Here is a 24,235-nt window from a genome sequence, read left to right on the forward strand (position 1 = left end):
ATTTGGGTAAACCTTATGTGTTAGATAAAATAGTAATCATTCTGGCATATTTCACAGAACTTATGAAATCTGAGGGTTGTCTTGATCCACTGTTAGTCTCCAAAAGATTCTATCAATATGTTAGTCTCCAAAAAATCTTGCTATTTTATAATTATATATTTAAAAATATAAGTTAAGTTGTAAGTATATTTAGTTAAAATTCATTTGCCTCAACAATATATTCATTCTCCTTCAATACCCTTTGGCTAGTTCTAGATAATTAAAAGGTGACAAATTGTCAAGGATGAGACTTTTGAAGATATGGGTACCCATCTTTTTTCTCAAAACAGTAATACGTTTGAACAGATCTTTGAATGCTATCTCTAGAGCAAAAAAGTATTTAAAATGAAATAGACCTTGAATGTCTACAAAGTGATTTTGGGTCTCTGACTCTCACATACTTAGAGCAAATGAAAATAAACATTTCCAGAATACATGGGCACAGCAAATAGAGATGCTTTTGGATCACACAGTTCTCCTGAAGGTGTTGTCTAATGATTATCCCACGAGTTTTTGTTTGTTTCTTTAATTCACTTTGTTAAGATACAGTTTATGTACAATGCATTGAATCTATTAAAAGTGTATAATTCAGCTATTGTGAGTGGGACTGAACTTACACATTCTTTCTTAGCCATGATATTGCCTGTGTATATAAACACTATTGATTTTTTTATGTTAATTTTATACCCTGCAACTTTACCAAACTCTCGTATGAGTTCCAATAGCCTCTTACTGAGTGTTTTAGATCCCCTGTATGTACAATGATGTCATCTGCAAACAGGGATAATTTGACTTTGTCTTTTCTAATTTGTATCCCCTTGACTTCTCTTTCTTGCTTAATGGCTCTGACTAAAACTTCCAGGACTATATTGAATAGCAATGGTGAGAGTGGGCATCCTTGTCTGAATCTGAATCTTAGTGGGAATACTTGCAACTTTTCCCCATTCCATATGACCCTGGCTGTAGGTTTGTCATATATTTCCTTTAATATTTAGGGATGTTCTTTCTATACCCAATTTGTTTAAGGTTTTTATCATAAAAGGATGTTATATTTTGACAAATGATTTCTCTGCATCTATTGAGATAAACATATGATTTTATTCTTCAGTTGGTTAATGTGATGTATCACAGTTATTGATTTGCAAATGTTGAACCATCCCTGCATACCAGCAATAAATCCCAATAGTCCAGGTGAATGGTCTTTCTGATGTGTTGTTAGATTCAATTAGCTAATATTTTGTTGAAGATTTTTGTATCTATATTCATCAGAGTTGTTGGTCTGTAGTTCTCTTTCTCTGTTGTATCTTTTTTCTGATTTAGGAATTAAGGTGATGCATGCTTCATAAAAGGAGTTTGGGAGGAATCCCTCCCTTTCAATTGTTTTGAATAGTTGAAAAGAATTGCAATTAGTTTTTTAAAAATCAGGTAAAATTCAGTAGTGAAGCCATCAGGTCCTGGGCTTTTCTTTTTTGGGAGCTTCTTTGTTACTGATTCAATCTCTGTCTTGGTTAATAATCCATTTAGTTTATTAGTTTCTTTGCGCTTTGATTTTGGTAGTTTGTATGTGTGCAGGAATCTATTGATTTCTTCTAGACTTTCCAATTTGTTGGCATGCAGTATAGTAATTCTTGATGAGTCTTTTTTTATTTCTCTGATATTCATGGTTAAATTGCTTTTTTCAGCTCTGATTTTATTAATTTGGGTCTTCTCCCTCTTTTTTGTTTGGTTAGTTGGGCCAATTTTGTTTATTTTTTTATTTTTTCAAAAAATCAGATCTTTATTTTACTGGGAAAAAATATTTGCAAACTATGCAACAGATAAAGGGTTAATAACCAGAATCTACAAAGAGATCAAGAAACTCCACAAAAACAAAACCAACAACCCACTTAAGAGATGGGCCAAGGACTTCAATAGACATTTTTCAAAAGAGGAAATCCAAATGGCCAACAGGCACATGAAAAAATGTTCAAGGTCACTAGCAATCAGGGAAATGCAAATCAAAACCACAATGAGGTTTCACCTCACCCCGGTTAGAATGGCTCACATACAGAAATCTACCAACAACAGATGCTGGCGAGGATGTGGGGAAAAAGGGACACTAACCCACTGTTGGTGGGAATGCAAACTGGTCAAGCCACTATGGAAATCAGTCTGGAGATTCCTCAGAAACCTGAATATAACCCTACCGTTCGACCCAGCCATCCCACTCCTTGGAATTTACCCAAAGGAGTTTAAATTGATAAACAAAAAAGCGGTCTGCACCCTAATGTTTATTGCAGCACAATTCACAATAGCCAAGACCTGGAACCAACCTAAATGCCCATCAACGGTAGACTGGATAAAGAAATTATGGGATATGTATTCTTTAGAGTACTATACCGCAGTAAGAAACAACGAAATCCAGTCATTTGCAACAAAATGGAGGAATCTGGAACACATCATGCTGAGTGAAGTAAGCCAGTCCCAAAGGGACAAATACCATACGTTCTCCCTGATCGGTGACAACTGACTGAACACCAAAAAGGAAACCTCCTGAAGTGAAATGGACACTATGAGAAATGGTGACTTGATCAGCATAGCCCTGACTGCTAATGGACAACTTAATACATTATCCCTCATAGTATTTTTTTTTTTGTCTGTTCTACTTAATATGACTGGTTTAATTCTGTAATTATCACACAGTTATTCTTAAGTGTTGAAAATTAACTGAAATGTGATCCCTGTTAAACATAAGAGTGGGAATAAGAGAGGGAAGAGATGTATAATTTGGGGCATGCTCGGGCTGACTTGCCCCAATTGGTAGAGTTGGAAACATACCAGGGGATTCCAATTCAATCCCATCAAGGTGGTATGTGCCAATGCCATCTCACTACTGCAAGTGATCAATTTCAGTTCACAATTGATCATAATGAAAGGACTAAGAGTCAAAGGGAGCACATAAACAAGTCTAGTATCTGCTAACACCAACCGATAGAATAAATAAAGGGGAGAGTGATCCAACATGGGAAGTGAGATACTCAGCAGACTCATAGAATGGCGGATGTCCTAAATAGCACTCTGGCCTCAGAATCAGCCCTAAAGGCACTCGGATCTGGCTGAAAAGCCCATGAGAGTATTTCAGGCATGGAAAGCCAAGACACTCTGGCAAAAAGATCTCTGTGAGTGAGATCCCAGTGGAAAGAACAGGTCTTCAAAGAGGGAGGTGCCTTTCTCTGAAGGGAGGAGAGAACCTCCACTTTGACTATGACCGTGTCTAAACAAGATTAAGAGTCGGAGAACTCAAGGGGCTTCCATAGCCTTGGAAACTCATAACTGGTGCATAGGGAGATTACTGATGCCATAAACAGGAGTGTCAATTGGTAAAGTCAACAACAGGAGTCACTGTGCACTTACTCCTCATGTAGGATCTCTGTCCTTAACGTGCTGTACACTGAGGCTTAATGCTATAACGAGTACTCAAACAGTATATTTCACTTTGTGTTTCTATGGGGGTGCAAACGACTGAAATCTTTACTTAATGTACACTAAACTGATCTTCTGTAAAAAAAAAAAAAAAGAAAGAAAGAAATTATCAATTCCCAACTTGACTCTCACTGGGATTAAACATGACAATAGGTCTGATCTGATTTCATCATCATTTAAAAAAAATCATCTATTATTTTTCACTTTATGTTTCTGTGTGGGAGCAAACTGTTGAAATACTTACTTAAGGTATACTAAGCTGATCTTCTGTATATTAAGATAATCGAAAATGAATCTTGATGTGAATGGAAGGGGAGAGGGAGTGGGAAAAGGGAGGGTTGTGGGTGGGAGGGATGGTATGGGGGGGAAGCCATTGTAACACATGAGTCGTACTTTGGAAATTTATATTCATTAAATAAAAGATTAAAAAAAAATCAGATCTTTATTTTACTGATTTTTTTGTTTCGATTTTGCTTATTCTCTAAATTTAATTATTTATTTCCACCTGCTAATTTTGTGTTAGATTTGTTTTTGTTTTTCTAGGTCCTTGCGATATATTGTCCATAGGGTCTATCTTGTAGATTTGCTGTCTAGTAGATCTGTCTGTTGATGAAAGTGGGATGATAAGGTACCCATTACTTTTGTATTGGATCCTATGTTTCCCTTTAAAGTTATTAAAATTTATTTTATAAGTCATGCACTTTGTTGTTGGGGTGTATACATATCTTCCTATTGAATTGATCCCTTACTCATTACATAATGACCTTATTTGTCTCTTTTAACAGTTTTTGTATTAAAGTCTATTTTGTCTGATATTTGGATGACTACACCTGCTTCTTTTTTACTTCCATTAGCATCCTTTAAATTTCAGCTTGCATGTATTTTTGTTGAGGAGGTGTGTTTCTTCTAGATAGCAAATAGATGGGTCTTGTTTTTCAATCAGTTCAGCCAGTCTGTATCTTTTAATTTGAGAATTTAGGCCATTTACATTCAGTTTTATTGTCTGATAAGTAATGACTTAATCGAAACATTTTTCCATAAATATTCCTGTTGTTTTCTTTGGATTTCCTTTGTACTTTTACTAGTGGATTTTCTTTCTTTATATTTTTTCTTAATGATGTCTACCTTTCTGTGTTACTGTGTTTAGCACATCCTTATGCATAGTTTGTAAGGCTAAATGAGTGGTGACAAACTCTGTTATGAAAGATCACATTTTCCATCCTCATTCATAAAAGAGCTTTACAGGGTACAGCAATGGAAATGAAAGATCTCTATGATGAAAATTACAAAACATTAAAGAAAGAAATAGAAGAAGACATGCAAAAAAAGGAAAATCTTCCATGGTCATGGATTGGAAGAATTAATATACTCAAAATGTCCATACTACCAAATGCAATTATAGATTAAATGTTATCCCACTCAAAATACCAGTGACATTCTTCTCAGATCTGGAAAAAATAATGCTAAAATTTTATGGAAACTAAATAGCTAAAGCAATCTTGAACAACAAAAACAAAGCCAGAGGCATCATGATCTCAGATTTCAATACATAATACAGGACAGTTTAATCAAAACAGCATGGAACTGGTACACAAATAGACGTAGATAAATGGAACAGAATAGAATCTCCCAACTTCAATCCATGCATCTACAACCAACTAATCTTTGACAAAGGAGCTAAAATGAATCCCTGGAAAAAGGACAGTCTCTTCAACAAATGATGCTTGGAAAATTGGATCTTTGCATGTGTAAGTATGAATCAAGACCTCTAATTTACATCTTATACAAAAATCAAAGTGGATCAAGGATCTAAATCTATAATCTGATACCATTAAATCATTTATGCAGAACATTGGGAATACTCTGCAAGGCAATGGCATAGGCAAACACTTTTAGGAAAGGACCCTAAAACCACAGCCAATAAAAGCAAAAATAGATTTAAAAAAATTAATTACATCAAGCTAAGAAACATCTGCAATGCAAAGTAAACCTTAATAAGTTGAAGAGGCAACTGGCAGAATGGGAGAAAACATTTGCAAACTACGCAACAGATAAAGGATTAACACTCAGAATATATAAACAGCTCAAAAAACTCAACAATAACAAAACAGAGAATCCAATCAGGAAATATGCAAGGGATTTGAACAGGCAGGCATTTTTCTTTTTTTTCCTTTTCTTAAACTTTTATTTAGTAAATATAATTTTCCAAAGTACAGTTTATGGATTACAATGGCTTCACCCCCCATAACTTCCCTCCACCCACAACCCTCCCATCTCCTGCTCCCTCTCCCATTCCATTCACATCAAGATTCATTTTCAGTTCTCTCTATATACAGAAGATCGATGTAGTATATATTAGGTAAAGATTTCATCAGTTTGCACCCACACAGAACATAAAGTGTAAAATACTGTTTCAGTACTAGTTATAGCATTAATTCACATTGGACAACACATTAAGGACAGAGATCCCATATGAGGAGTAAGTATACAGTGACTCCTGTTGTTGACTTAACAATTTGATGCTCTTGTTTATGGCATCAGTAATCACCCTAGGCTCTCGTCATGAGTTGCCAAGGCTATGGAAGCCTCTTGAGTTCGCCGACTTTGATCTTATTTAGACAAGGTCGTAGTCAAAGTGGAAATTCTCTCCTCCCTTCAGAGAAAGATACCTCCTTCTTTGATGGCCCCGTTCTTTCCACTGTGATCTCACTCACAGAGATCTTTCATTTAGTTTTTTTTTTTTTTTTTTTTTTTTTTTAATTGCCAGAGTGTCTTGGCTTTCCATGCCTGGGCTTTCAGCCAGATCTGAATGTCTTAAGGGCTGATTCTGAGGCCAGAGTGCTGTTTAGGACATCTGCCATTCTATGAGCCTGCTGTGTATCCTGCTTCCCATGTTGGATGGTTCTCTCCCTCTTTTAGTCTTTCAGTTAGTATTAGCAGACACTAGTCTTGTTTATATGATCCCTTTGACTCTCAGACCTATCAGTGTGATCACTTGTGAATTGAAATTGATCACTTGGACTAGTGAGATGGCATTGGTACATGCAAACTTGATGGGATTGTATTGGAATCCCCTGGCACTTTTCTAACTCCACCATTTGGAGCAAGTCTGATTGAGCATGTCCCAAATCGTACATCTCCTCCCTATCTTATTCCCACTCTTATATTTAACAGGGATCACTTTCCAGTTAAATTTCAACACCTAAGAATAAATGTGTGTTAATTACAGAGTTCAACCAATAGTATTAACTAGAACAGAAAAATGCTAAAAGGCATAAAGTATTAAATTGTACATCAACAGTCAGGACAAGGGCTGATCAAGTCACTGTTTCTCATAGTGTCCATTTCACTTCAACAGGTTTCCTTTTTTGTGGTTGGTTAGTTGTCACCAATCAGGGAGAACATATGAGATTTGTCCCTCGGGGACTGGTTTAATTCACTCAGCATAATGTTTTCCAGATTTCTCCATTTTGTTGCAAATGACCGGGTTTCATTGTTTTTGACTGCTGTGTAGTATTCTATAGAGTACATGTCCCATAATTTCTTTATCCAGTCTACTGTTGATGGGAATTTGGGTTGATTCCAGGTTTTAGCTATTGTGAATTGAGCTGCAATAACCATTAAGGTGCAGACGCTTTTTTGTTTGCCAATTTAATTTCCTTTGGGTAAATTCCAAGGAGTGGGATGGCTGGGTTGTATGGTAGGGTTATATTCAGGTTTCTGAGGAATCTCCAGACTGACTTCCATAGAGGCTTAACCAATTTGCATTCCCACCAACAGTGGGTTAGTGTCCCTTTTTCCCCACATCCTCGCCAGCATCTGTTGTTGGTAGATTTCTGTATGTGAGCCATTCTAACCGGGGTGAGGTGAAACCTCATTGTGGTTTTGATTTGCATTTCCCTGATTGCTAGTAATCTTGAACATTTTTTCATGTGCCTGTTGGCCATTTGGATTTCCTCTTTTGAAAAATGTCTACTGAGGTCCTTGGCCCATCTCTTAAGTGGGTTGTTTGTTTTGTTGTTGTGGAGTTTCTTTATCTCATTGTAGATTCTGGGTATTAATACTTTATCTGTAGCATAGTTTGCAAATATTTTTCCCATTCTGTTGGTTGTCTCTTCACTCTCCTGTTTCTTTTGCAGTACAGAAACTTCTCATTTTGATGCAATCCCAATAGTTAATTTTGGCTTTGACTGCCTGTGCCTCTGAGGTCTTTTCCAAGAAGTCTTTGCTGGTACTGATATCTTGCAGTCTTTCTCCAGTTTTCTCTAATAATTTGATGGTGTCGGGTCGTAGATTTAAGTCTTTAATCCATGTTGAGTGGATTTTTGTGTAAGGTGTAAGGTAGGGGTCTTCCTTCATGCTTCTGAACGTGGAAATCCAGTTTTCCCAGCACCATTTATTGAATAGACTGTCCTTGCTCCAGGAATTGGTTTTAGATCCTTGATCAAATATATGTTGGCTGTAGATGTTTAGGTTGATTTCTGGTGTTTCAATTCTGTTCCATTGGTCTATCCATCTGTTTCTGTACCAGTACCACACTGTTTTGAATACAACTGCCCTGTAGTATGTCCTGAAATCTGGTATTGTGATGCCTCCAGCTTTGTTTTTGTTGTACAAGATTGCTTTAGCTATTCGAGGTCTCTTGTGCCTCCATATGAATTTCAGCATCATTTTTTCTAGATCTGAAAAGAATGTCTTTGGTATCTTGAGTGGTATCGCATTGAATTTATAAATTGCTTTTGGGAGAACGGACATTTTGATGATGTTTATTCTTCCAATCCATGAGCATGGAAGATTTTTCCATTTTTTGGTATCCTCTTGTATTTTTTTCTTTAAGATTTTGTAATTCTCATCATAGAGATCTTTAACGTCCTTAGTTAAGTTTATTCCAAGGTATTTGATTGTTTTTGTAGTTATTGTGAATGGGACATTTTTCAAAAGATGAAATCAAATGGCCAGGAGACTCATGAGAAGATGCTCAGGATCACTTGCCACCAGGGAAATGCAAACCAAAACCACAATGAAGTTTCACCACATCCCAGTTAGGATGGCTGTCATACAAAAATCAAAAACAATGAATGCTAGCCTGGATGTGGTAGAAAAGGTTCCCTCATGCACTGTTGATTGGGAGTTAAACTAGTATAACCATTGTGGAAGACAGTATTAGAGATTCCTCAGAAATCTGAAAATAGTTTTACTGCATGATATAGTTATCCCACTCCTGGGAATTTACCCAAAGGAAAAGAAATCAGCATATGAAAGAGTTATCTGTACCTCTGTGATTATTGCAGCTCAATTCACAATAACTAAGACATGAAATCAACCCAAATGTTTACTTGTTGAACTTAATTGATGATGTATTAAGCCTTTTAACTGTAATGTAAATTTAAATAAGTTATCTCCAAAATAGGAAACAAAGGTAGAAGGAAGGAGGGTGGGCAGAAGAGACATGGAGAATGAGGAAGGAAATATGTTCTTAGACTTGTATCTACAAATCATTTTGGATTTCTTAAATATTAATTAAAAATAAAAGTGGAAAAAAACATAAAAATTATATAATTCTATTAATTATGTTGGAAGCATAGCCATTTATGAAATTATCACCATTGCTGTCAAAATAGAACATATTTACATCACTTCTATTCTGAAGCCCTTTTGCAGTCCACATGTTTTTGCCCAAGTTCTTTTCCTAATCCCAGGAAACCAGGGATCTGCTTTTTGTCACTGTAGACCAGTTTGACAGGGTGGTCTTTTAAGTACTCACTGTTTATTCAGTGTAGGATACTGACTGGTAAAATACATAAAGAAATGCAATGGATATTTTTATTATTTGGAGGGAGAGTTTGAGCAGGTTTTAGTATGAATTACATACCTTTTGTTTAAATGGTAACTAAAAAGAGTACCATTTTGATCGTTGTTGAAGGGCATCAGTGAGCACAGAGATGACTTCTAAGGAAACAGATTTACCTGTTTGGTGACAATGTCAGCTAATCATTAACATGCTAGAAGCTCAGTTTTTCACATGTCCTTTCAATATAGGAATTGATGAATATACAAGTCGTCACAAACTGATTCCTTATACAAATTAGCAAGTTCATTTCTTCAAACTTGTACATCTCAGGTTAATTTCCTTTGACCTGCCACATGTGCTGCAAGTATTCTAATTGAATATCATTTTATAATTTTATCTTACACATCAGTGATATACACTACCATAGAGCCTTAGTTTTCTTCTTCTACAGAACACTAGGGACAGATAGCCTATATGTGAAAACTATTTGCAAATGTCTGGCATATGTCTATTTAATAAATGGTAAACTTTTAATACGACAGATTGGTGAGATAAGAGATCAGAGCCTTCACTTTATTGACTATATTAACAGTTGTCAGTATCTAGTGCTTGAGTTTCTAGCAGTGACCAAAACTTCAGACTCGTGTTTCCCAAAGGGTCATAGTTCTCACTGTTTTCGAAAATGAATAATTGTTCAAAGCTCAGTCTTATGCTGATAAATGACAACTTTGCAATATGAAAATTGAAAAAAATGGCTGTTCACATGTGAATGACAGTGTTGTTTTCTACTATCATTTTGTTTTCATTTTTTCCCATTTTTAACTCATGCAAGGAAACTTCCAAAAGTTTATGAAAAAAGGCAATTTAAGCTGTTTATTTTTATGAAAAGTCATTTTGAAACCCAGATTTTTTTCATAATATACATTTTCCATTAACTTTATGAAGATCCATTATATATATGTATGTATATTCAACTATTAACATTTCATTTGTACTTTTGCATTTTTTGCATGTGTATACATGCAGATTTTTAAACAAAGTTGATTTCATACCATCTGTGCTCCATTTGTTTTCCTAATGGATTTGGTACTTTAAAATATCTCTTGTAAGAAAATATTTTAGGATTAAATGATGTGCAAATGATAAGGCTTTAATGCATGTTAATGAATTAGCTTCCATAAAGATTCTATAATTATTTTCTTCTCCCTACTACTGTGGATGCATTTTAATAAATTACTGATTTTACCACTTTTTTGTGTGATTCTGTAGTTGTCTAAACATGTGAGCATACAAAAAATACAAGAAGGTATATTCTCTTTTTTTAAGAATTTATTTATTTGAAGTCAGAGTTACACAGAAGAGGAGAGGCAAAGAAAGAGAGGAGAGAGAGAGAGAGGTCTTCCCTCAGATGGTTCACTCCCCAAATGGCTGCCTTGGCTGGAGCTGCACCAACCTGAAGCCAGGAGCCAGGAGCCAGGAGCCAGGAGCCAGGAGCCAGGAGCCAGGAGCTTCTTCCAGGTCTCCCACACAGGTGCAGGGGCCCAAGGACTTGGGCCATCTTCTACTGCTTTCCCAGGCCACAGCAGGGAACTGGATCAGAAGAGGAGCAGCTGGGACGAGAACCGGAGCCCATAAGAGATGCTGGTGCTTCAGGCCAGGGTGTTAACCCACTGCACCACAGCGCCAACCCCAAGAGGGTATATTCTTTGTGAGAGAACTGATTAGGAAAATATGCCAAGTAATTTACTTGGAAATGGGAAATAAGGTTTGAAGTTATGATTTTGGAAACAACTTCTTTGTCACATGATGTTTAAAGAGTAACAGAGATAATATGACTGTTTTTACATCTGTGAATATATTCGAGGCTCACTGGATGTATAAGAATTAGCTATTCATTGTTGAAACTCTTAGCAGGCTAGAATAAAATTTCTTTGTGTGATGACAAATATATACCCAAATCTACAAAGGAACTAAAGATATTGGGAACTATTGAAAACTATTACCCTAAGTTTGGGAATGAAATCAATATATCATTTACATTGATGCATTTTAACATTGTGCAGTTGCTCTTAGTCTGTGTAGTAAAGCAATAAAACAAAAGACATAAGAACTAAAAAAGGAACACATGAACTTATCAGTAACCACAGCATGATTACTCGAGGCGGAAAAACTAGAAGAAATATGTTGACAAATTCTTACTATTAATAATTGGCATTGGTAAGATTACTGAACATATAATCTATCCATCTGCCAGCTGCAGACATTTGGAAAATGTACTAAAAATTGCTTTTATGATACCATTAGAAGATACTTCTTATTTATTAATAAGGGATGAAGTTCATGTTTTCAGTGCTGAAAAATATGAGGTATTATAGTGGGAGAGATTAAGGAAAACATAAATAAGGGCAATGCTATACCATGTTCATGAACTGAGAAGCTTAGAATAGTAAATATAATAGTTTTAAAATTTATCTATAGGTTTGTTAAATAAAAAGAGAACCCAAATGTACATAAGAAGATACTGTATTTTAAGAGACTATTGAAATGAAGGGCTTTTCCTCTTGTGCATACTGCTGTCTTTCTTCCATTGCTGTCATGTCTGTCAATCTGCTAAAGAGCCTGATGGTGCAGAAGACCATCATGGGCGGGGTGACTTTGAGATAGCTGAGGAGAGTTTGAGGAGCCTTTCTGCATAATAGGGTGCTCAGGACTGTGTGGTGATGAGACTTTCAACCTGTAGGTATTCCCTAGGCTTTGGATATGTCACTTACACTGCCATGGAAGAGGCAGATGCAGCCATGAATGCAGGGTCACACAGGTGGATGTAAGTTTTCAGGGACCAGAGAGCTGTCTCAAGATTATCAAAGATCACTCACCCACCGAACTGTGGAAAAGATCTTCGTTGGTGGCTTTAAAGAAGACACTGAAGAACATCACCTCGGAGATTATTTGAACAGTGTGAGAAGATCAGAGTGAGTGTGCTAATAATGACTGGCTGAGGCAGTGACAAGAAGAGTGGCTTTGCTTTTGTGAACTTTGACAGCCATAACTCTGGATAAGTTTGTTATTCAAAAATTCTACACTGTGAATGACCACAACTTTGAAGGAAGAGAGGCTCTGTCAAAGCAAAAAGTTGCTCCTGCTTCAGCCACCCCAGGAGATGGAAGTGGTTCTGAAAACTTTGTTGGTGGTCATAGAAGTGGTTTTGTTGACGGTGGCAACTTTGATCATGGAGCACCCATCAGTGGATGTGGTGAGTTTGATGGCAGCCGAGCTGGTGGTAGATACAGTGGCCATGGGGATGGCTCAATGAATTTGGTAATGAAAGAAGCAGTTTTTGAATGCCGGAAGCCACAATGATTTTGGCAATTATAATAGTCACTCTTCATGTTTCCATGCATGGTGGAAACTTTGGAGGCAGAAGCTCTGGCACTTTTATTGGTAGCTACCAATATTTTGCCATACCACAAAATCAAGACGGCTATGGTGGTTCTATCAGCTCAGTAGCTATGGCAATAGAAGAATATTTTAATAACTTCTAGGAAACAAAGATTAGCAGTAAAGGAGAGCGGGGTAATTGACAGGCTATAAGTTACAACAGATTTGTGAATTCAACCCAGCAAAACAGTGGCAGGGCCTAGCTGCTACAAAGACATGTTTTAGACAATACATCTGTGTATGGGCGAAAAAAACCTAGAGGGCTGTATTTGTGATGAATTGTATAATAGGTAATTTTGATTTGTGTTACATAGGAAGTGGGGCGGGGAACCATTTTTCTTCCAAGTGCTATTTGGACTTTTATAACACCATTTGAGGGCCGTTCAAAATTAGCAACTTAAAATTATTCTGCTCAAGACTGTCAATTGTTAAATCAACAACAGCAGTCACTGTGTACTTGTTCCCCATGTAGGACCTCTGTCCTTAATGTGTTGTACTATGAGAATTAACACTAAAACTATTCAAATAGTATTTTATACTGTGTCTCTGTGTGGGTGCAAACTGTTGAAATCTTTACTTACTATATAGTTGATCTTCTGTATATAAAGATAACTAAAAAGGAATCTTAATGAAGAATGGGATGGGAGAGGGAGTAGGAGGTAGGATGGTTTGGGAGTGGGAGGGGGGTTATGGGGGAAAGAATTGCTATAATCCAAAAATTGTACTTATGAAATATATATTTATTAAATAAAAGCTTCTATAAAAAAGAAAAAAAGTATTCTGCTCTAGGTTCATCTAATTCTGAGTCCCACCTGCAGTTGCCTTGGCAGGGCCAGACCAAATAATGTCATGGGTGTTATTTATCCTGAAGGCTGGATAGTCTCCATCCTTGCAAGCATTCCAACAAAAGATTTTTCTTCTCTCCCCCACCCATCTTTTTATGCACCCATGCCAATGATTGCTAAATGTAATAGTCTTTTTATGGTGCTGATTGTCTTTTTTTGAATAGGCTGTGTGAAAGTAGTCTATCTTGAAACCATCTTTGTAAATTTCCCCAGCAGGATTAAGTTGGAATTCATCAGGGTAATGCCAGGTGCCATTTGAAATTTACTTATAAACTGAAGAGGTAGACAGGCCATTGTCTTCAGATACTGACAGTGTTGAGACCCTCTGAAACTCACCATTAAGAGTCTCCCATCGTCTTGGGACTGTTTGGTTATAGAAGTGATTGATGTGGCACAGCAGGTTAGGCCACTGTCTCTGGCACTGCCATCCCCTAAGGGTGCTGGTTCTAGTCCCAGTTGCTTCACTTACAATCCAGATCCCTGCTAATGTATCTGGAAGAGCAGCAGAGGATGGCCCAAGTACTTGTGCCCCTGTCATCCTTTTTGGAGAGTTGTATGGAGTCCCAGACTCCTGACTTAAGCCTGGTCTAGCCCCGGCCTTTGTGGCCAGTTGGGGTATAAACCAGTCAATGGAAGAGTCTCTCTATCTCTCTCTCTTTCTCTCTTTCTCTCTCTCTCTGTCAGTATGTGTGTATGTGTGTGTCTCCATTCCTCGGTGGCTTTGCTTGTCAAATAAATATTTTTAGAAAAGAAATTATTGTTGGCACATCTTATGAAACGTATCGAAATTGAATAGTGGTACCAGACTAAACTACAGATGGGAATGAAGCTGTGTGTTATCCACTGTGTGTAAGCAATAAATGATTTAATTATTTTTAAAAATATGGAAAAGAGGACAGTGTCAGTAGGCAGAAGACATTGCCTGCAATAGGAGAAACCGCCTGATCGTGAGATCTGCTACCTGTCAAAGATGAGGCCCCCTCTTTTCTTTCCTTCTTTTAGTTCAGGATACATGGCATATCATCACCTTAAACACTGATCACTTGTTGTGTTGGCAACATTCAAAATTCTTTCTATTAGCTGTTTTGAAATATACAACTAATTGTTTTCTTTTTTTTTTTTTTTTTGACAATATTCACATTTATTTCAACCCAGGCAATTACAGCAGTGCGGACTAAGCTATATGCTTACGCCTTGTGAAGAAAGGTGTTTTGAAAAATAAAAGTATTAGAGTATATAATCTGGAGATTAAGAACACATTCAACCTTTGCTTGATTTTCTCACTGATGAATGAACTCCTGGCATGAAACAGTATTAAGAATGTTAAGAAAATAGTGAACATTATGGCAAAACACAGCTCTCAAATGTATATAATAGATATTAAGTCTACTTTTAATTTCTCCATTCACATGTGTTTTCCATGGCCTCAGTTGAAGTATTTGCTGGTATTAAGAGAAAGAATATCATAGAAAATATTCCTCAGAGAGTAATAGCCTTCATTGTTTTCATTCTTAAACTGGATGGAAAAAGATGAGCGCATTCTCTTATAGCCAATATAGATTTCTCAAGCAATTTGGAAAAGTCTTACAGAATTAAAATACTATAATCATAGCTGATCAGACTGCTTACAAGTTTTATTTCCTGACAATAGAATTGACTGAAAGACAATGTCAAAAAGTGTTTAGTATCATTTGATGTCCTATTTATCTAAAAAACATGTTTGTAATATTACAGATCAATTATAGATAATTTCTTTGATTATGGAACAAATTCTCTCAAGATTGACCTTTTAAAATTCTGTGACTATGGGCTGGTGCCGCGGCTCAATAGGCAACTAATTGTTTCCAAACACAGTCACCCCACAGTGCTGTAGGGTATTAGAAGTTATTCTTTCTACACAGCTACACCTCTATATCTATTACCCGACTTCTCTCCATCTGCCCCCTCCTCCCACCATTCCCAGGATCTGGTAACCACTATTCTTCTCTCTACTTTTGTGAAATCACTTTTTAACTTCCACAACCAAATGAGAACTTCTTTCCGTGATCATGTATTCCACTTAATATAGTGTCCTCCAGTTCCATGCATGTAGCTGTGACAGTATTTCATTTTAACTTTTATGGATTAATAATGTTCTAGTTTTTTTGTTTTTTTCTTTTGCGTATTTTTTTTTATTCCACTCATCTATCGGTAGACATCTAGGTTGATTCTGTATCTTGGCTATTGTGAATAAGGCCACAGTATTGCTTTATTTCTTTTGGAGGTACATGCTGTAGTAGATCTTATGATAGTTCCATTTCTAGATCACATTTGTATCATAATATCTAGCAGATCTTCTGCTAGGTCTTACCATAGTTCTATTTCTAGCTTTAATGAACTCTCTATACTATTTTCCATAATGGCTTTATTATATTCCACCAAACAGTATATAAGAGTTGATCTTTGGCCGGCACCGCAGCTCACTAGGCTAATCCTCCGCTTGCTTTGCCAGCACCCCGGGTTCTAGTCCCAGTTGGGGTGCCAGATTCTGTCCCAGTTGCTCCTCTGCCAGTCTCTGCTGTGGCCCAGGAAGTCAGTGGAAGATGGCCCAAGTGCTTGGGCTCTGCACCCACAGGGGAGACCAGGAGAAGCACCTGGCTCCTGGCTTTGGATCGGTGCAGTGCACCGGCTTTAGCGGCCACTTAGGGGGTGAATCAACTGTCTCTCCCTCTCACTGTCTAACTCTGCCTGTCAAAAAAAAATAAAATAAAAGAGTTCATCTTTCTCCACATCCTCACTAGCATGTGTCTCCTTTTTTTTTTTTTTGTCTTTTTTGATAGTGAGAAATAAATTATGGATTGGTAGGTAAGGTAAGCAAGGTTGGCAGGATTGGACAGTTCTGGGAACACATTTTTTTAGCAATCAGATGGTTCTTGGACGGTGCCTTCTTTCTTCATCCAAATGCTTGCTTAACCTTCAGGACAAGTCAGAGTTGAAGAACTTACGGAAGGAGAGAAGCTTGGCTATGTTTTGTTAAGAGAGTGAAAGCTGTGGCCCAGCTTAAGCTATCACTTGTGATACCAGCATCCCGTATCAGTGATTGAGTCTCCTCCTGCTCTATTGCTGATCCAGATTCCTGCTAATGTACTTAGGAAGGCAGCAGATGATGACCCAAATAGGTGGCTGCCTGCCACTCACCTGGGAGATTCAGATGTGGTTGCTAGCACCTGGATTCCACCAGCCTGCTCTCCCCACCCCCCACCCCAACCCCTGCTGTTGCAGCCATTGAAGGGAGTGAATATCTCTCCCTCTCTGTATTTCTGCCTCCTTCTCTGATGACCTGCCTTTCAAATTAATAAGTAAATCTTCTTTTAAAAATGAGGATACCATTTTCAAGGGGGTCAACAAATTTGATAAAATAGCTACAACTTTTTAAAAAGTTTCCTTAAGTCCATTTAGCAGGTGTTTTGTCCAGATTAGTCAGTGACTGTAAGAGATCACTTAATCATTTATATGGCAGATAATAGGAATTTGGAGAAACTGGATTTGAGTTTGCCAGAAGTAAACAAGGAACCATCTAGGAGTCTTTTTAAAAAGGGATTTATTTATTCACTTGAGAGACTGAGTTACAGAAAGAGAAGAAAATACAGAAAGATCTTCCATCAGTTGGTTCACTCCCCAAATGGCTACAATGACAGAGGCTGAATAGAAGATGGGCCTAGCCATTGTCAGGAGCTTCTGCTGGGTCTCTCACATGGGTACAGGGACCCACGGACTTGGGTCATCCTCTGCTGCTTTCCTAGGCTTATTAGTAAGGAGTTGTATCTAAATTGGTCTGGCCAGGACTAGAACCAATGCCCTTATAGGATGCCAGTGGGGCAGCCCGTGGTTTTAACCCACTGAGCCAGAGCACCTGCCCCCAGGAGTCTTTGCTAGATGCAAGCAGAAGAGTTTTTAGTAGTACCCTGCTTCCTAGGACACAAACACTGGGGGCGGGAGTTCTGGCGGTTGCTGCTTCCCCAGAGTAGAAGGCTCAGATAAAGCTCAACACTGTTAGCATCAATGCAGTCCCATCAAAATTCCAGAAGCTATGCAGGTGGAAATTGACGCATGGATTCTAAAATTTATATTGAAACATAGAGATCCAGGAATAGTCTAGACATTATGAAGAACAAAAAAATCTGAAAGACTTAACACTGTGGGACATCAGGACATTTTAAAAAGCTACAGCAAGTAAGCCTGGAGTTTTGGCCAATTCACACAAGTCGATGAAGAGAAGCAGCTGCCAATACAGAGGCAGTCCTATTCCTATGTAACCTGGTTAATGACTGGTATTTTCATTAAATCAGTGCTCTCCATGTATCACCTCTTCCTGTATCTGTAACCATCTGCAGTTTCTCCCACCAAAGGGTCCATTTTCATGCCTCTTGATTCTGATTTTGACCCTCTGACTTACCTTGGCCAGAATAGGTTAACAACTGTAACACATCCAGAGGCCAGGGGATAGAGTAAGCCTGCACATTTCCAGTTCTGCTTTTTCTTCTTGGCCATCACTGTGAGTGCACACTCAGGCTAGACTGCTGGAGGAAGATACCTGGGGCACATTTGTTAACCACCTGTCCCGGCTGAGACCTATGTCTTAGAGGTGGGAGACCGGTGCCTCTTAGAAGACAAGCCCAATTGCAAAGAAAGTTAAACATTTAAAGAATACAAGAAGCAGTTAACCCCGGGAGGATTGAAAAGCTGACGTGGAACAACATTGAAATCACAGTTTTCAACTTGGCTTAGTAATGAGCAATATTTACATAGTTATTATAATGATTTTAAAAACCACATATGGCTACAGATTTAATTGAAAATGTGATGGAAGTATGTCTTCCACGTGGAAGAGGGAGGGGAAATGAGTGAGTGTGGTAGAGTGGCTGCTGATATAAGAGTTCAATCTTCATCTTCCATAGTAGCAAGTCAGCAAATAATAGCTAAATATGAAAAATCAATAGTTGTAATATATTCATGTTAATTGGAAACGTGAAGTCAAATACTAGAAGGAAGTAATAAAAATGATTTAAAATGTTGTCTTTGGGAATAGATGACAAGGAGCTAACTGCTTTTGTTTTAGAACGAGTTGTAGAATTTTTAAGCAACGTGTATATAGTACTTTGATAAAATATTTTTGAAATATTTTGAGTAAGGAATTATCCCCAGTCTACACTCCACCATACCTTTATTACAGTAATGTCCCCTCAGAATTTTATCCATTGCCCTTTTCTTGACCTACTTACATTCATAAGACTTCCTGCAACACCTAACATAAAGCGTGTCTTACTAAAGAGGCTCCACTTGGTTCAATACAGAGGTAGACAGCATCTCTGGTATTTAACGTTACCCTGTTCCCACCTGCTTCCTCCCTGCCCCTCTCCCAGGCTCCTGTAGCCAGGAGTTCACTTCCACCTATAATCCAAAGACAAGTACTATTGGTAAAGACGCAGCTGAAATAGCGAGAACTCTAGACAATCAGAAGCCAAACTCACCTGTTGTAGTCTGTCTTCTGTTGCTGTAATGGAACACCAGAGGCCTGATAAGGGGTAGTTCCAGAGACTGGGTGTTCTGAGGTGTGGCACTGATACCCACTTGCCCTACGGTCAGGGCCTTGTGCTGTTTCCTATCATGGTGAAAAGCGAAGGCTAAGCAGGTTTGTGAGCAAGAAAGAGAACCTGGGGTGGACTTGCTTCACGGCAACCCCGGCTAGCTGGGACTGATCTAGTCCTGTGAGAGCAAGAATCCCTCCCTGGAGAAGGGCATTAAGCCATTGCTGAGGGCTCTGGCCCCGTAATGCAATCGCCCTTCTAGGTCATGCTTCCTAACACTGACCTCAATATAAACTTTAGGGGGATAATCAAACTTAGCACTCATGAAATGATCAAATGCTGTCTGCTCTTCTTTAAGGCTGAGATTGGGTCTTGCATAGTATACATTTGATAGGGCTAATTATAAAAATAACATAATCAAAGTAAATTGGGTTTGACACGGCTATTCTGATATGTAATATTCTTGTATCCTGTTAGAACCTTCAAACTTCCATTCAAGGAATGACACTACTTCAGGAATACACCTGATACTTCTTTTAAATGAGTCTATGAGTTATTTTAAATCTGAAGAAATCTAGGTTTTGCTTTAAAATGTTCTCACCTTGGTGATGATCAGATAGTAAAATGATTTGCTTTATTATACCATGTCCATTTCTTTTTACTTTAATTTTTTCTGTCCTCACTCTCCAGGTATCTTTATTCTTCTTTCCTTTAAAAAACCTGTTCACTGATTATCATTTTTTGCCCTTGATAAAAAATGAAGACTTGCAGCTGTGTGATACATACAGATTAACTTAAATTTCAGAATAATTCAGCATCTAACTTTCCCACACAGAAACCTTGCCAGGAACAGTGTGATTCGTTTTTAACCAATTTCATAGAGGCCATTTCTGGAGGGACCTCAACAAATGCCACTTCTGTTGTGAGCCTTTTAAGAATTCTGTGGACTGTGATTTTTACAAACCAAAATAAAATGCCTAAATCTCCCATGTGCTTTCTTGACAGTGTTCATAATTGTATTTCAAAACTCACTCAGGGCGTGGGGTCCTTTTCATCTGTTTCAAACATCTGTGATTAAAATAACGAGCTGTGGTAGAACCATCCTTTCATACATTCTTATTAGCCATTGGAGCATTTTTCTGGGACAAATACCTACTGATCAATTTGTAGAATTTCCTTGTCTTCATTTGTTCATTTACAAATACCTGTTGTACACCTCCTATTCCAGGGACTGAACTAGGGATTTGTTCATCAGCGGGAGGTACATTCCAGTTCTATATAAAGGTAGGAGATACATAGGATGACTTTCAGAGTTCTGAGCTATAGAGAACATTGTTGGTAGGGAGAAGGGGATGAGCAAAGGTTGATCATCTCCTGTCAGTGCCCCTAGCCGCCGTGATATCCTTGTTGCTATGTGATCTATTGTTCTCTGTAAAAACTACTCAATCTTTAGCTCTATAGTTCAATTCAGACTTTCCTGTCTTTCCCAGCTGGTTTGGAACATGTGCACTCATTCTGCTGCTCAAATGTCATGGCATCCAAAAGCACATCCGTGTCTCTCAAGGCTTGATCTGCTTGGATGCTGTTTTAGGGAGGACAGTAAGGCACTGTGTTGTCCCAGAGCCTGCTCAGCCTTGCTGATCAGTGCTGTCTCTGCCTACAGCTACAGCCCCAGGTTGTCCTCTGATTTATGCTGCTGTTTTGGGGTCAGTTGTTGAACTGGTCCAGGGTACTTTCTCCCCTCTTTCTCTCCTCTAGCTGCAGATTAATCTGAATTTGTCACATCTGCACTTGTGGAAAGTCTCTGCATTTCCAGGACTGTGAAATCTCTTTGTTCCTTTCCTGCTTGCTAGTCCTCATCCCAACTGGGAGTTTTTATCCGATTTGGTGGGGGAAGTGGCGAGTCAGCCACATAGCTTTGTACTTTCTCATCAGAAGTGTTCCCAACACCAGGGCCTTTGTTCATAAGTAATTGCTGTTCTCTCATAGGGAAGTATGCTTTGCTGTTGACACTCAAAAGCCAAGAATTCACCTCTGTTTTCTTCCTTTCATGATGTATCTTCTTTCTCCAGAAACAGTGAGCAGAGTCAGTATTTTTTTTTTTTTTTTTTTGACAGGCAGAGTGGACAGTGAGAGAGAGAGACAGAGAGAAAGGTCTTCCTTTGCTGTTGGTTCACCCTCCAATGGCCGCCGTGGCCGGCGTGCTGCGGCTGGCGCACTGCGCTGATCCGAAGCCAGGAGCCAGGTACTTACCCTGGTCTCCCGTGGGGTGCAGGGCCCAAGGACTTGGGCCATCCTTCACTGCACTTCCCTGGCCACAGCAGAGAGCTGGCCTGGAAGAGGGGCAACCGGGACAGAATCCGGCTCCCCGACCGGGACTAGAACCCGGTGTGCCGGCGCCGCAAGGCGGAGGATTAGCCTAGTGAGCCACGGTGCTGGCCAAGCATAGTCAGTATTTTAACATGGGAAAAACACAGTTGCAGAAAGGCTTAATAAAGGTTAGTATTTCAGAATATTAAGTCATTTCTAGGTAGCTCCACATTAAAAGCTAATATAGACAGAGTAATAAAGATAAGTATAAACCACATTAAATGGCTACAATAGAGAGGAATAAGGTACTTGATACTAGCTTCAAGTGTGTATACAACTTCAGGAGGAAATAGAATTCGACATGGACCTTGGAGAATGGACGCGATTTCCACAGGGAAATTTTTTTTTTTTTTTTTTTTTTTTTTTTGACAGGCAGAGTGGACAGTGAGAGAGAGAGACAGAGAGAAAGGTCTTCCTTTTGCCGTTGGTTCACCCTCCAATGGCCGCCGCGGCCGGCGCGCTGCGGCCGGCGCACCGCACCGATCCGATGGCAGGAGCCAGGAGCCGGGTGCTTTTCCTGGTCTCCCATGGGGTGCAGGGCCCAAGCACCTGGGCCATCCTCCACTGCACTCCCGGGCCACAGCAGAGGGCTGGCCTGGAAGAGGGGCAACCGGGACAGAATCCGGCGCCCCGCCCGGGACTAGAACCCGGTGTGCCGGCGCCGCTAGGCGGAGGATTAGCCTAGTGAGCCGCGGCGCCGGCCTCCACAGGGAAATTTTTGGAACAGGAGTGACAAGGCCTTCTTCGTAAAAAGAATAGTTAAATAAAAAGCTGACATTTGAGTGGATCTAGGATTTGCATGAGAACTGTTTCCTTTTAGCTAGAATGTTGGAAGTGTTTGTATAGACCCAGTCTCTGGGGCAAGGCTTATCTGGATTGGAATCCTAAGTCTGTCTTTACTAGCTGTGTGAGCTCAGGTGAATTACGTAAGCCCTGTGCAACAGTTTTCACATATGTAAATAGAAATCCTGACAGTACCTATTACATGGTGTTGTGTGAGGGTTAGGTGCGGTGTAAATGCTAAAATGCTTGGAATAGTGCCTGGAGCTTAGGAAACACTGTCTTAACTTGTTTGGTGAGAGACAAAAAGAGGAAAAGCTAAGCTCTGGAAACAGTGTGAAGGACCTTTAAAGAGATGAGGACGGAGCTAACTAGAGATAGTTTAATGAAAAATTCATCTTGGTAATAGTGCTTAACTTAAAGCAATGATTCTCCCACAAAATGGTGTGTAAGAGTGACAAAGAAGCTCATTAGAAATGCAATTCCCAGACCACCATCTCCGCACACTGATTCAGTAGGCACTGGAGAGATGAGAAATCTATGCTTTAAAAAAAAAAAAACATTTATTTATTTAATAAATAATGGGTGGCCTAGGTTGAATTCCTCGTTCCTGATTTTCATATATATAGTCCAGCCCTGGCTGGTGGGGACATCTGGGAAATAAATAAGTGGGTGGGAAAATCACTTGTTGTCTCTTCTCTCTTCCTCCTCCCTCCCCAGGCCTTTAAAAATAAGAAAAATTTAAAAAGATGCTCTGTTCTAAATAAGAACCCAGTCCAGTTCTAAGAGGCTCAATATCCGGGCTTCCCAAATCCACCTGGAGTGTTTATCTGGAGGACCATGTGTTTTGAAAGGGTTCAGAGGCCACCTCTTCCATCATCAGGAGATGCGTGTTATGAGCCATGGGCCGTGCTTGCCTGTGTTCATTTTAGAGACAGAAGGATTATCATTTCCATCTCTGTATTTGTCTCCTCTAACAAACAATAAATAGAAAGTTTTAGCATTTTCCACACCTGTCATTAAAGCAGTGGTGGAGTGTACTTGCCAATGACACAGATGTTCTTTTTGGAAGCTGAAAAACCACTGGTTATTGGAAATGATTCTGTGAGGAAAATCAAAAGGCAAATTGGCTGTAAAATACTATTGAAATGAAAAAGCAGGCTACAATGCTGAAAAAATTTAGAGGAAAATGAATTCTATGTTCTTGCTATTTGTCATACACAAATGTCATGGAAGTTTAGAACTAGAAGGATATCTTGGTGCTCATCTAACAAAGCAGCTATGAAATGCAAGTAGGAAATGAGGAGTGCAAAGATCATTTAATTAAGCAAATCTCTTTTGTAAAAAGAGTGATAAAGGGAGTGATCCTCTAAAACTAAAAACAGAAGACCATGGCAGGGGTTATCCATCAGATCACATGGCAATGAGGTATTTGAAGACAGAAAGTGGAGAAGACTAAGGGCATGGAAGGACAACAATAAATCAGCAGAATAAATGAGGCAAAAAAATGACAAAGCACTGGAGTTTTGGAGTTTGTTAGGTTCTGTTTTATGCTGTTGCTAGTACACAAAGAAAAGTACATGTCCCCGAGTACAGGGCATCCTACAGATCCTTAGGCCAGCAGTTTCTGTCTGCATCGCATTAAGTAAATGAGCAGCAATTAAAGGGTACCATTTCTGTGGTTGGTAGCACTGGAGAAAAGCATTGGGAGATTCTTCTCCCATTCACACAGTGGATATTCATTGGGTAGCAATAGGTTTCTTTCATTAGATGTTGACAAAAGTAGAGCCAGAGTTGCAACCTGGATCTGTCAACCTGTAGCCGATTTCCTTTCTGTTATTTTTGAAAAAGCTGCATTTGGGCTTTTTGTTGCATTGTGTTATCTGTAGTACTTTGAGACCTAGCTGGCTCTGTTGTCCTGTCTAGATGGTCCTGAGGATCTG

At 38.8% G+C, this 24,235-nt stretch overlaps 1 protein-coding gene and 1 pseudogene across 1 annotated transcript in view; both read left to right on the forward strand.

The window, feature by feature from the left end:
* The window catches only part of LOC138850091 (heterogeneous nuclear ribonucleoprotein A1-like), a 40,942-nt pseudogene extending 28,108 nt beyond the window's left edge, over positions 1-12,834 (forward strand).
* The window catches only part of SGCD (sarcoglycan delta), a 1,076,594-nt gene that overhangs the window by 508,415 nt on the left and 543,944 nt on the right, over positions 1-24,235 (forward strand). The window lies entirely within an intron of this gene.

Source organism: Oryctolagus cuniculus, chromosome 6 (assembly GCF_051225735.1).
Source record: "Oryctolagus cuniculus isolate XC-2025 breed Fujian yellow rabbit chromosome 6, ASM5122573v1, whole genome shotgun sequence".
NCBI classification, from domain to species: Eukaryota; Metazoa; Chordata; class Mammalia; order Lagomorpha; family Leporidae; genus Oryctolagus; species Oryctolagus cuniculus.